At 46.5% G+C, this 14,118-nt stretch overlaps 1 protein-coding gene across 5 annotated transcripts in view; it reads left to right on the forward strand.

The window, feature by feature from the left end:
* The window catches only part of CCDC149 (coiled-coil domain containing 149), a 480,627-nt gene that overhangs the window by 363,027 nt on the left and 103,482 nt on the right, over positions 1-14,118 (forward strand). The gene's annotated exons all lie outside the window — the stretch shown is intronic.

Below are 14,118 nucleotides of genomic sequence, written 5' to 3' on the forward strand. Positions count from 1 at the left end.
CTGGCGTCAGCATGAGAGCGCCAACGTCTCGTGGCTACGTCTTGGTCGTTCTGCGGGCGATCATGGCAGTCATTTCCCATCGGGGGGCGGTCGGGGGCCCGCGGAGGTCGAGGGCCCTCCGCAGTTCTCGTAGAATCTTCAAAGCTGAGGAGAACGCATCTGGACGGGCCCATTTTCTGGTTGACAGGCGACAAGGCCAACTTTTCACGCCAGGCCCATTCCTGCAAAGTCGACCGCCATTTTTAGGAGTTTTGCAGCTACCGGCAGTCACTGGGTCAAATGAGCAGACGGACTCCAGCCTGCCGGGCGAGGCGTCGTTGCACCGCCACAGTGGACGAGACCCTGCTGGGTGAGTGGAGCGTCGCTGCACCGCAAGAGTGGACGAACCCTTTGCCGGGTGCGTGGAGCGTCGCTGCACCGCAAGAGTGGACGAACCCTTTGCCGGGTGCGTGGAGCGTTGGGGGTGCAGCTGAGGGGCCTCCATCTGGGGAGGCGGGAGAGGCTCGTCCGCGTCGCCTCTCCCTCCCAGTGCACCCCACGGCGTCTCGCTGACATTTGTTATGGCCGGACCAGGCGATGAAGAAGAGGGGGGGGGGTCGGAGGCATAAGCAAGACATCCCCCCCCCCGTGGCCTGAAAGGCGCCGGAAGAAGAAGAGAATGGGAAGACTAGTACATTCCGGGCCGGGCCATTCACCCCACGGCTTCTCCGGCTGATGGCCAGCTGAGTGTTGGAGGCGACCCCCTACCCGGAGGGGGAAAAGGGGGGGGGGTCATCCGCGCCACCTCCGGACATCCTGGGGACAGGCCTTGGCGCGTGGTGTCGCCTCCGGACTATTCGCGTAATAGTCCTCCACCCCAGGCCGCCGCCGACTGCTTTTGTAGACTTTCTGACGCCCAAAAACCTACTAGAAAGTAGCCCAAAGTAGCCCAACATTGCTACCTTGGGGAAGGAGGGACAGGAACGGCGTCAAGCAGACGGCGAAATGCATTGTGGGTTTGTTGTTGCAGCCGTTTGCCATGTGAAAAGTTGTTTAATATATTTTTGTTCAAATAAAAACGTTTTAACCTGTTACTTTGCTATAGTGTTGTATATTTCTAATATTTGCCTAGGGTTTGTCGTTAATTGGGCGGGGTGGGTGGTGGAGCCAAGCTGTCTTGAAGTCATAGCGTCGAGTTCGGCTCTTCTCACTAGTTTCATATTTCCTGAGGGGTTGTTCCTAATGCTTCCATTTCAGTGAGGTCGAAAAGAGATCTCATCAGTGGCCTACTGATTTTACTCGATTCCTTTTCTTTTTCCTAATGATTTTTATGTTCTTTTATTTGCTAGCACGATACAGCGGCTAATCCGCATTTTTCTTTATATATGTCCTTTTTATTAGGGGTGTCCTCCGGTGGAGCCAGGTGGTCTACCTCTAATAAATGGTCCGGGCTGAACCAACTACTGAGCAATGGGGAGGAGATAGGCATGACGGGTTACAACGGGGACAAAAGTCAGCACTACCTATCCTTCCCTACTTTGCGGAGACTAGGTAGAATATTTCTTTTCTACAGTATTCGCAAAATAGGGAATACCCAAAGAGAGAACCAATTCCAAACAGTCAAGTTCGGACAAACAATCAATCAATCAAATGAGGAATAAAAATAGGCGCGACGGGTTACAACGGGGGCAAAAGCCTGCGCTACCTACCCTTCACTATCTGCAAAGAGAGAGATCTTCCTGTTCCTCTCTGTTTGTAGGCAGAGAAGATCCTTTCCGAGAACCAATTCCGAACGGTTAATGTTCGGTCAAACAATCAATCAGTGGGGGATAAAAATAGGCACGACGGATTACAACGGGGGCAAAGGCCTGCATTACCTATCCTTCACTATCTGCAAAGACTAAACAGAGTATGGCGACTCTGTGCTTGTTTGCAAATAGAGAATGATCCAAAGAGAACCAATTCCAAAACAATAAATGCTTGGATAACAATCAATCAAATGGAGAGGGAAGTAGGCGTGACGGGTTACAACGGGGGCAAAAGCCTGCGCTACCCACCCTTCACTATCTGCAAAGGGAGAATACTCCTATCCTTCCCCGTTTGTAGACAGAGAATCTCTCAGGACAAAACAATCAGATGCGTAATACTAGTATTTTCCAATGACAATCAAACAAACAATTTGCAATTTGTCGTGTTTACACGACCTTACCCGGACCGTATGGACAGTTTCTCGTCTTCCTTTTCCAGCGCCCGATCGTCCTCTATTCTCCGTAATTGCTGTGGCACTCCTGATGGTTCCCAGTCAGGACCGTAGATCACTCGAGAGAGGTCTGTTCGGAACCAGTGAAGTTCGGATGATCGGCTGCCAGACAAGGGTCTATCGGGCAGGAGCTCTTCCCGATCGTTGCAGTCGTTCACTCTGTCGTTGGGACCTCTCTCACTGGATCCACGTGTCGCTGATGGGCCCCACGTTTGGGACGCCAATTGATAAAAAAGGGTTCAGGCAGATCAGGTCGTTATACCCCTTTTCAAGGTTTGCCCGGCGTTAGCCGCTTCTCACCCAACTCATGATTACCAAATAAAGAGGCAGGCGCTGGAGACTGGAAGGCAGGAAACAGGAGTTTATTTCCGATGGAACAGAACACGTCAAATCAGACAACAGGGTATCTTCTCGAGCTGCTCTAACAAGTTTCTCTACGGCTCTGTCTTTTATACACAGGTTTATGATGTACAAACATTCCTTATTGTAATAAAGACACTTTGAAGTACGAAAAGGCATGTTTGGAATCCCAGCTTCAGGCCTATTCCCATACCGGTCGCTCTGATGTTGTTTCCCCCTCCCAAATGTAACATGTGATCGTAATCTGCAGCCGGACATTCCAACCGGACACGAGGGCAAGAGGGGTGGTCGGATCTAAGGTTGGGCAGGCGATAAGATCACGTTTCGCTATGCGGGGCCGGGGGTTACATCCACGAGACCGAGGTTTATGACATGGGACTGGGTCGAGAGGCCAGGTGTAGCCGGGGGGGGTCATCAGAAGAGAGGAAGGGTGTTCCTGGGAGGAATGCAGGGGTGTCGGTCAGATTTAGGGGTGTGAAGGCCTTGATTAATCACCGTTCCTCTGATGTGAGGCGAGGTCCTACTGTAGGGGCAATAAACTGCATCTGTTGGACTAGGTGATGGCCTGGGATCAGGCCGGGCAATCGGGCAGGGAGGAAGAGGTTACCAAAAAAGGGCCTGTTCTGTGGGTAGGATGAAAGAGCGAGGGGGCAGGGGTTCAGCACGGAGACAGGGTCGTGTTTAGAGGTGCGTTTATGGCCTGAGCAGGAGAGACCGGGGACTGTCGGGGCGCGGGGGAATACTCGCGAGGCTGGGGAGTGGGGGAGATAGAGAGAGAGACGCAGGTTATTGGCAGTGGGCAGAGAGGTCATAACGCACAAAATGGCTACTATCTATGTTCGTGATGGGGCCTAAAAGGGGACAAGATGACAGGGCCACGGTTACGTGACTTTCGCTTTACCTTCAACAGTGGCGAGGGTGAACACAAATGAACGCCGCTTATGTACATATACATTGTCATTTTCCACACCTCCTCTCCAGGTCTCAATGTGTTCTATCCCCCACTTCCTTCCACCCCATGCCCAGCCCTTCTAAGAGAACTAGGAAGCGCGGAGGTAAGCGGAGCCAGGTGCGCCCCCCCCAGCGCCTTCAAGCCTCTCCCCCTCAGGGCTCTAGGAACCGTGGGGACAGAGCAGCGCTGCAGCAGCGCCCCCCCCTGCAAGGGAACTAGGAAGCGAGAGATAAGCTGAGCCACCCCTCATCCCCCCGCACAGGACACCAGGAATGTCAGCAAAGACCCCGTGTTCACACTCTGTTGAATGTTTTAACTTTTTATTTTGTGTTAGCTTTTGTATCTGCACTCCAAAGGTATCTGAGTACGGGCTCGAATCCAGTTCCCCAGCATCAAAGTCGGTCGCTCCAGCCATTATGCCATATTGTCTTCATTGCCCCGTTCTACCTGCTCCACCTTCCCCCGCACTAAGCACAGGATGGCCCCTCACGTAACTACCTTCCCATTCCAAGGCTCTACCTGTTTTTCTGTTGTGCAAATGTTTTTACTCTTAGGCTTCGTGGTGTTGCAATGGTACTCCTCATTTAGACTTCGCACTTCAGGGGTTATTCTCTCCAAGAAGATGGGGAGATTATTGTTATAGTGTAGCGCCTACTGAATTTAATAATCATGTGCTGACACTGCATTCCCTGCAAAGTGGAAGAGGTTAAACTCTGGCCTTAGCGGCACAGAGACATCTTAAGCGGCCCTGCTAATGTTAGCTCAGCATGAAAAGGACCCGATTTGCAATATGGCGGGACTCCATTTTCGTAGACTGCACTTGAACGTTGAAAGCATTTTATTCCTTTAATTATCGTATTTGTTTTTGTTCATCACGTACATTAGTAAGACGTTATAACTGTTATAAACTCTTATTAAACAGTTCCCTCTGCTGCTCCTTACTCAGAGGGATGGTGATAATATTCAGTGCTCAACGCCCTCTGAGTTGTCAGGTGTGAATTTCTTGGCGAGTAGTTACTCCACATGGTGGTTGCTATTTTGGAAAATGTATGTCAGTTGCTGGGTAATATATCTTGATGCAGACACTTTAACAACTGCTTTTTGCTTTCTCAAATATGCTTGAAAATGCGCCATTTGCCCGCTATGTTTTCAAACTTTTCTCAGGGGAAGAACCCACCCCCAAAATCCCTTTATGATGGTGTGCTCACAATGCTCACTTGCCACCAGGCGCTCATTCGATCTTTTACGTCTCACCACTTTCAAATGTCACCAGCCACCACTGTGTAGCTCTGTGTGTGTGTGGCTCTGCGTGGATAGCTTATTTTGTAGGTGGCTCGGTGTGGGTGGCTATGTGTAGGTGGCTCTGTGTGTGTGGGTGGCTCTATGTGAATGACTCTGTGTGGGTGGCTCTGTGTGTGTGTGTGGGTGGCTTTGTGTGTGTGGGTGGCTTTGTGTGTGTGGCTCTGTGTGGGTGTAAATGCAATAGGTCATGCATTTGCGAGCGATTAAGCTATTGGCATTGTAAATGACAATGCCATTTATTTAACGATTACGCTATTGGCAATGTAAATGACAATGCCATTTATTTATGATAAAAAAAAAATGTAAATGTAAATGTAAATGTAAATGTACAGGAATTTATATAGCGCAAATCACCAAGCGGTCTCTAAGCGCTTGCTTAGGGAACCCGTCCTGGTATTCCCCTGTGAGATAACCCCGGCAGGGTATCCGCAAGGTGAAAGCCAGGCATCCCACCGCGAGGGGCCGTTGTGGAGATTAAGCAAGCTATTGCCCAGAGTCGCAGAGTGTGAACCCATGAATAGAGTAGGCACCGGAGCGAGAATTATCGAGTCCATGGACATTTTAGGACTCAAGACCCTGCCGAGCCGGGAATTGAACCCTGGTCCCTGGCTGACCTCTGCTTCCAGGTCTGCCTCCTCTAACCAGTGAGCCACACTTCTCCACACTTCTCCACAAAATGTCATGAGCAATGCCAATAGCTCTACCTTTAATAATGCCGAGACCATTGCATTGTAAATGCTTGTTTCTCTTTCAAGGCAGGTCTTTCCATGTTCAATAGGCAAGTGGTATTGGCTAAAAATTCAGATGTTAGCCTTTGAGAACAGTAAAATGTCCTTACAGTTTAATCACAAAATAAGTTTGATCAATTCTGCAGATTTTACAGTTAATTTAGCCTGCTTGACAGTGCTAGCTAGAGGGCACGGTCACTCATTACTTGTGGGCAGTCATTACACATGTAAACAACTGCGGTAAGGCCTTTCATTTTCATGAAAACTTTACAGTCAAGTACTACCATGCCTAAAAAACACGAGGTATGAAACGATATATTACATTTTATATCGCTCACTTACGCAAAACATTCACCTTTTTCCAGTATTCAAACAAAAAGACTTATTAACCCCTTGCATGCGTCGGACGGCCGGCGGCCGGCCGACGTCACGGTGGGCGTGTGCGGACGACGGCCGGGGGCCGTCCGAACCACGCCCAGGCTATAAATCACCGCCGCGGTGAAAGGGTTAAAACTCTGAAAATGGCATATAATTATTAGTTCACATTCTTACACGTTTTTTCGCTGTCAGCCTCCTGAATTTGTGCTGAGCGGACTTTCCAGACAGGTGCCCTTTACAACAAGCATTTGCAATGCAATAGGTCTCGTATTAGGAAAGTTTGAGCTATTGGTATTGTAAATGACAATTTTTTTATTTAGGTTTTGTTTTTGAAAATAGCGAAATTAATAGCTTTGTCATTTATCATGCCAATAGTTATAACTTTTGCAAACGTGACAATTATAGCATTTGTAATGCAATATGTGTTGTATTTACGTGACTTACATGTATTGATATTACAAATAACAATGGTTTTTAATTTTTTTTAATAATTAATACTTAAATAAAAGTTATTGTAATTTATAATGGCAATAGCTTAAACTTTTGTAAATAACATTTGTGAAGATTATGTTCAGTGTATTTTATTGTGACGAAAATCCAAGAACATATGTCAAATATTAACATTTTTTTCTTACATTTGTACTAAAGCTTGAAACATTGAGATAACATATTTGAACCAGTTGTTGTTGAATGGTTGCACAGATTGATGCTGTGGTGGAGCTCAGTGATGTTGTGGCGTCACAGAGTGATGCTGTGGTGGTGCTGAGTGATGCTGTATGCTATGCTATGTTTTGTTTTGCTATCCTATGCTTTGTTTTGTTATGCTATGCTATGTTTTGTTATGCTATGCTATGTTTTGCTATGCTATGCTATGTTTTGCTATGCTATGCTATGTTATGCTATGCTATGTTTTGTTATGCTATGCTTTGTTATGCTATGCTATGTTTTGCTCTGCTATGCTTTGTTATGCTATGCTATGTTTTGTTGTGTTTTATTATGCTATGCTTTGTTTTGCTATGCTATGTTTTGTTATGCTATGCTATGTTTTGTTGTGTTGGTATGCTATGCTGTGTTTTGCTATGCTATTATGTTTTGTTATGTTTTGTTCAGCCATGCTATGTTTTGTTTTGTTAAGCTATGCGGTTTTGTTGTGTTTTGTTATGCTATGTTTTGTTATGGTATGTTATGCTTTGTTATGCTATGCTATGTTTTGTTTTGCTATCCGAAGCTTTGTTTTGTTACGCTATGCTATGTTTTGTTGTGTTTTGTTATGCTATGCTATGTTTTGTGGTGTTTTGCTAGGCTATGCTTTGTTATGCTATGCTATGTTTTGTTATGCTATGCTATGTTTTGCTCTGCTATGCTTTGTTCTGCTATGCTTTGTTATGCTATGTTTTGTTATGCTATGCTATGCTTTGTTGTGTTTTATTATGCTATGCTTTGTTTTGCTATGCTATGTTTTGTTATGCTATGCTATGTTTTGCTGTGTTTGGTATGCTATGCTGTGTTTTGCTATGCTATTCTATGTTTTGTTAAGCCATGCTATGTTTTGTTATGTTTTGTTAAGCCATGCTGTGTTTTGTTGTGTTTTGTTATGCTATGCTATGTTTTGTTGCGTTTTGCTAGGCTATGCTTTGTTATGAGATGTTTTGTTATGCTATGCTTTGTTATGCTATGCTTTGTTTTGGTATGCTATGTTTTGTTATGCTATGCTTTGTTATGCTATGTTTTGTTATGCTATGTTTTGTTATGCTATGCTAAGCTTTGTTTTGTTATGCTATGCTATGTTGTGTTTTGTTATGCTATGCTATGCTTTGTTGTGTTTTGTTATGCTATGCTATGTTTTGTTATGTATGCTATCGTTTGTTGTGTTTTGCTATGTTTTGTTTTGCTATGTTTTGTTATGCTATGCTTTGTTATGCTATGCTTTGTTGTGTTTTGCTATGTTTTGTTTTGCAATGCTATGCTTTGTTATACTATTCTAGGTTTTGTTTTGCTCTGCTTTGTTTTGTTATGCTATGTTTTGTTATGCTATGGTATGTTTTGTTGTGTTTTGTTATGCTATGCTTTCCTATCCTATGCTTTGTTTTGTTATGCTTTGCTATGTTTTGTTATGCTATGCTGGTGAGGGTGAGTGAGGGTGAGTGAGGGTGGGTGGGTGAGGGTGAGTGAGTGAGGGTGGGTGAGTGAGGGTGGGTGAGTGAGTGAGGGTGGGTGGGTGAGGGTGGGTGGGTGAGGGTGGGTGAGTGTGTTAGAGCGAGGGTGAGGGTGAGAGGGTTGTGAGGTTGTGTATCCTATGCTTTTTTTGTTATGCCATGCTATGTTTTGTTATGCTATGCTGATGAGGGTGTATGAGGGTGAGTGAGTGAGGGTGAGTGAGGGTGTGTGAGGGGGGTGAGGGTGAGGGCGTGATGGTGTGTGAGGGTGAGAGGGTTGGGAGGGTGAGGGGGTGTGAGGGTGAGGGTGAGTGAGGGTGTGTGAGGGTGAGGGTGGGTGAGGGGGTGTGAGGGTGTGTGAGGGTGAGGGTGTGTGCGGGTGAGGGTGAGGGGGGTGAGGGAGTGAGGGTAAGGGTGGGTGAGGGTGTGAGGTTGAGTGAGGGTGTGAGTGAGGGTGTGAGGATGTGAGGGTGTTTGATGGTGAGGAGGTGTGAGGGTGAGTGAGGGGGGGTGAGGGTGTGTTAGGGTGGGTGAGGGGGTGTGAGGGTGAGAGGGTGTGAGGATGTGTGAGGGTGAGAGGGTGAGAGGATGAGTGAGGGTGAGTGAGGGTGTGAGGGTGTGTGAGGGTGAGTGAGGGTGTGTGAGGGGGTGTGTGATGGTGAGTGAGGGGTGAGGGTTGTGAGGGTGGTGCGGGTGTGAGGGTGTGTGAGGATGAGGGGTTGAGGGTGTGAGGGTGAGGGGGTGTGAAGGTGGGTGAGGGGCTGTGAAGGTGAGAGAGGGTGTGAGGGTGTGTGAGGGGTGAAGGTGAGTGAGGGTGTGTGAGGGGTGAAGGTGAGTGAGGGGTGAAGGTGAGTGAGGGGGCGAGAGGGTTTGAGGGTGTGTGAGGGTGAGGAGGTGTGAGGGTACCAAGTAAATAGTGGCAGGGCAGACATCGTAAGAGAGAGAAACACAAATGCATGTTCAGATATGAGCAACATTTCACCAACATAGTCAAACATGGATGGACTTAGATACACACACACTTTTAAATATGGTTAAACACAGTGACATACATTCAAACATGTTCTAACATGGGCGAAGTTCGAACATGATCAAACATGGCCACACGAGGCAAAACATGGCCACGTAAAGTCAAGCATGGCCACGGAAGATCAAACACGTCTGCACAAGGTCACACATGGCCACACAAGGCAAAACATGGCCACGTAAAGTCAAGCATGGCCACGGAAGATCAAACACGTCTGCACAAGGTCACACATGGCCACACAAGGTCAAACATGGACACACAAGGTCAAACACAACTGCACAAGATCAAACATGGTCACACAAGAAGGTCAAACATAGCCACGCGTAGTCAAGCTTGCTCAAACATGAAACACTCTCAAGCGTGTTCAAACATAAGTAAACATGGTCGCGTGTTTGGTGGCCTTCAGCCGTGCTCACACCTAGTCACGTGCGCTCAAAAGTCGTGTCACACTTTCTGCAGAAATGGTTTGTGGTTGCTGAAGGGAAATACGCCCGGTATTTTTTTAGGCTACGCTCCAGTGAGACCGCATCTGATGACTACAGCCGAGTACATACATGATACCCGGGACTGGCAGCTCATATGTGCTCAACAGACATTGCATTCATATTACAAACCTCAGAAGTCTGAGGGCCTGGGGCTGAGCCCGTGGAGGAGGCACCTGCAGTTCGCTGCAGCTGGTGCATTAACCTCTGGCACTAGTCAGAACTCATAAAGGAAGGCCGATTCGGATCCGGGCAAGAAGGGAGAGCGCGGCGCAGTCAAAAACGAAATATTACTGCACCATAAAAGAGCATTATAACAGTACTGCGCCTGCCTCCAGGACACGGTGTGACATTTTTCCGAGATGTATTGCCCGTCATTTATTTTTTTGCTATTTAATGTTGTCCCTTCTCCGCTCTGTCGTTTTATGTTTTGCTTTTTTTCTCAGCCATTTCTGTAACAATCACTACCTAACAGTAACAATAGCTGCTGTAAAGCGCCTTGTCGCCCTGATTGCACTCTAGTGTGCGCTATCTAAAAACTCGAATCCATTCTAAACACGGGATCGACTGTCGACAAAGCCCTTGGGCTGTGACTTGGCAGGAGTGTGAGGCAACACACTTTCTCTCGGGGCCTGCGTGGGGCGAGGCTGCAAAAGACCATTCAGTCTCTTGGCCGCTCATTTTCTCCTCCTGCGTCTGGCAGCTGCCGGGCCTCAGACTCCGCCTCCTGCAAAAAAAAACTCCCATGGGCAACTCCAGCCATCACAGGCTTATACATCTAACGAGATAGCTCGGGGGGGTTGGGCGCCTTCTACAGAGATCTCTTTGAAACTTGCACGTGAGGGATTGTGACCCTGGCGTGCACGGCTCAGCATTTCATCCTACTGAAGAAGACACAATGAGCATCATTCAATAGGCTACAGCAAGATTTTTCATTTAGAGTTCACAGAATCAACTTGGTTTGTAGGCTGTGCGAATCAATGCATTTAAGTGCAGTAAACGCGCAGACTGCCACAATCAGCCTCGGATGCTGGGAAGGAAGCTGTTAGTAACATGTTTATCCAGAAAAAAACTTATTTGCCACCAGTTTTATGCACATTTTATATTTTACCCTTCAAGTAATTACTTAAGTACCGGGAGAGAGTTCTTGTTTTAAACAACCTCTAGTTAAAACAAGCAGTGGTAAAGGAGTCACGGCCTGCGGCCGTGAACAAGTGCTGCGTGCTCAGTTGATTCCTTGAGGCCTATACCAAAGCACTGGTAGAGCACACAGAGTGTGCACTGTAATTTTACAGTATGCGTACCTTTCATACCGTGTCTGCTAGTCGAGCGTCTTAAAGAGAGGAAGGAATAGAGTGGGACCTCGGCGAGAGGGAGGGTGTGGGGGGCGGGACTTTAAAAAAAAAAAGAGACAGAAACGCCCAAATCGCATCAAGCCGGGGAAAAGAGTATGGGACCTCGGCGAGAGGGAGGGTGTGGGGGGCGGGACTTAAAAAAATAGGCAGAAACGCCCACAGATCGCATCAAGGCGGGTAAAATAGTAATTGACACACATCTCTTCCTATGGCTAGCCTCCATTTACAAAGCTAGCCAATGGAAGAGAGAGGCGTGTTGAAGCATCACTGTTGAACTCATTAAATCTTCGGCTCCGCCCCCACAGCTTTGCTGTGGGACGGTAGCCTCGACCTAAAAATACAGGATTGGAAATGAAATAGAAACAGCAACCATTGTCCACTAGGGTGGGAACATCTGTTACAGACTGTGGTGGGTGCTGTGCATCTCAGGCACCTTTCCAACCTGCTACATGAAGACTGAGCTTATGCTGCCAAGAGGTAATGCCTGCCCCTAATGACCTACTCCGTCCTGCAATTCTGTCTTTACCGGAGGCGGGGTGGCAACTGTGAGCCCTGCACAGCGACCCTGGAACAATTTGAGTTGGAGTGTTGCCGTCAGGGTTGTCTTTGAGGTTCTGAAAAATCGATGTCTTACACAAAGTGTGGAGTGCAAAAAAACGATGGATTTAGGCCCAGATCCTTGTACTGGGGTGAATGTATGACATTGTTCTACATTCTGTCCATCAATTGTGTTTTTTGCATTTTTTCTCCCGAGTGGGCTGGGTATGCTCAGACGTGAGTCCCAGGCTCTCCACACCACTGGAGTCAAGCTATCCAGGCTGAATGAAGGCTAATAGCCAGAAACCGGTCCTTGGATGCTTGATTCCGGTCTGGGAAAGACATGGCTTGGTAGTTCGGACTGGACTGTTCCCATGAGGCACAGGGTCAGAGCTGATTTGCATATAGCCAGTGTCTAACCCAGGGTGGTGTGGAGTGCAAAAAAACGATGGATTTAGGCCCAGATCCTTGTACTGGGGTGAATGTATGACATTGTTCTACATTCTGTCCATCAACTGTGTTTTTTGCAATTTTCACCCGAGTGGGCTGGGTATGCTCAGACGTGAGTCCCAGGCTCTCCACACCACTGGAGTCAAGCTATCCAGGCTGAATGAAGGCTGATAGCCAGAAACCGGTCCTTGGATGCTTGATTCCGGTCTGGGAAAGACATGGCTTGGTAGTTCGGACTGGACTGTTCCCATGAGGCACAGGGTCAGAGCTGATTTGCATATAGCCAGTGTCTAACCCAGGGTGGTGTGGAGTGCAAAAAAACGATGGATTTAGGCCCAGATCCTTGTACTGGGGTGAATGTATGACATTGTTCTACATTCTGTCCATCAACTGTGTTTTTTGCAATTTTCACCCGAGTGGGCTGGGTATGCTCAGACGTGAGTCCCAGGCTCTCCACACCACTGGAGTCAAGCTATCCAGGCTGAATGAAGGCTGATAGCCAGAAACCGGTCCTTGGATGCTTGATTCCGGTCTGGGAAAGACATGGCTTGGTAGTTCGGACTGGACTGTTCCCATGAGGCACAGGGTCAGAGCTGATTTGCATATAGCCAGTGTCTAACCCAGGGTGGTGTGGAGTGCAAAAAAACGATGGATTTAGGCCCAGATCCTTGTACTGGGGTGAATGTATGACATTGTTCTACATTCTGTCCATCAACTGTGTTTTTTGCAATTTACACAAAGTGTAGCAAATGTGCGCAACCATTCGTCAGAGAGCTCATCTCTTGAGCCTCTTGGTTACGTGATTATCAAGGTTTTTGTAGATATGATTTCTCTGCGCCATCAAATAATGGTTAATCTTTCATTAAGACCACTTTTGAACTTCTTAATTTGTGTTTATTAAAGTTTAGTGCTTTTAAAATAGTTATTCTTTTTTTATTATTTAGAGGGCCTTTTGTGTCTTGCTTGACTTTCACCTTTCTTGTTACGAGAACTAGATGGTATGATCCATGTCTCAGTGTGCACTCAAAATGGTTTAAAAAGTGTATCAATGAGAGGCTTCAATAAGACTCATAAAATAGAAAAAGGTTCCGAAAGATATATGCTTGAAAAACCCTTTTCTGCTATAAATACGTAAGCCAATAATGCAGTGATGTCCACAAACTAGTGTTTTGTGTTATGGGGTGCCAAGTGAAAATAATAAATAATATTCTAGGGATGCACCCTGCATAAAACATGAGTCTAATTTCCTATTCTGCCACCGTGATGGCAGAGAGCCCAGCTTTCCTTAAAAATTCATTTAGGGTTCTGTTTAAAACTTTTGCATTTTCACTTCTGTTGCACTAATTCCTTTAGCGTAAACTACAAGAAAAGGCTGCAAATGTTCATAGTGTCAGCAAATGTTCTTAGTGTTCAGAAAATGGAAGCAAATACAACTTTTTAACCAGATTTATAAATGGTTCCAAAAGATGAGATCTCTAAAGTATTTATTAACCGTCATTAGCAGATTGAATTTCAAGTACTGTGAATGGTACACGTCAGTCTGGTGATCTTGTGGAGAAGTTTTCATCCTATAACCCGGTTTGAGATCTTTCTTCTTTCACTGATCTTATGACCATGATTCCTCGTGTGAGATTGCCTTGTGTGAGGGAAAAAAACATTTGAACCTTCTTGCCTCATGGTTTAATGGCCACTGGTGTCATATGTTCCTTGGAGGTCCATTGCAATTTTCTCTGTTAGTATGAGCATGCTGCAGTCCTTGCTTTTCTTTTCACACGTTACTACGCACACATATTTTGCTTTGTGCCACTCTGTACTTTCACACAGAACTTACTGTTATTTTTGTGCTCTGCATTTTCCTGGGATTTAGTCTGAACACTGTAAACATGGTCAAACACCTATGACCCTTGTTATTCTGTTTTGTTCAAGCTCTAGCACATAGACAAAACACACACATGCAGCTTTTGTTTGGGAACACATACTCTTTGTCATACAGGTATGCATAGACCGGAAAATACACAGACAAGATTGCGACTATACCTGAGAATCTTCGTCTGTGCATGCTAAGGTACGGGTCTGCTGCAAACACCCAGAGATCTTCTGATATATAATCACTTTGCTTCTGTAGAAGTGGAGGAGGATTAGTATACCCTGT

The sequence above is a fragment of the Lissotriton helveticus genome, chromosome 2_2, assembly GCF_964261635.1.
Source record: "Lissotriton helveticus chromosome 2_2, aLisHel1.1, whole genome shotgun sequence".
Classification (NCBI taxonomy): Eukaryota; Metazoa; Chordata; class Amphibia; order Caudata; family Salamandridae; genus Lissotriton; species Lissotriton helveticus.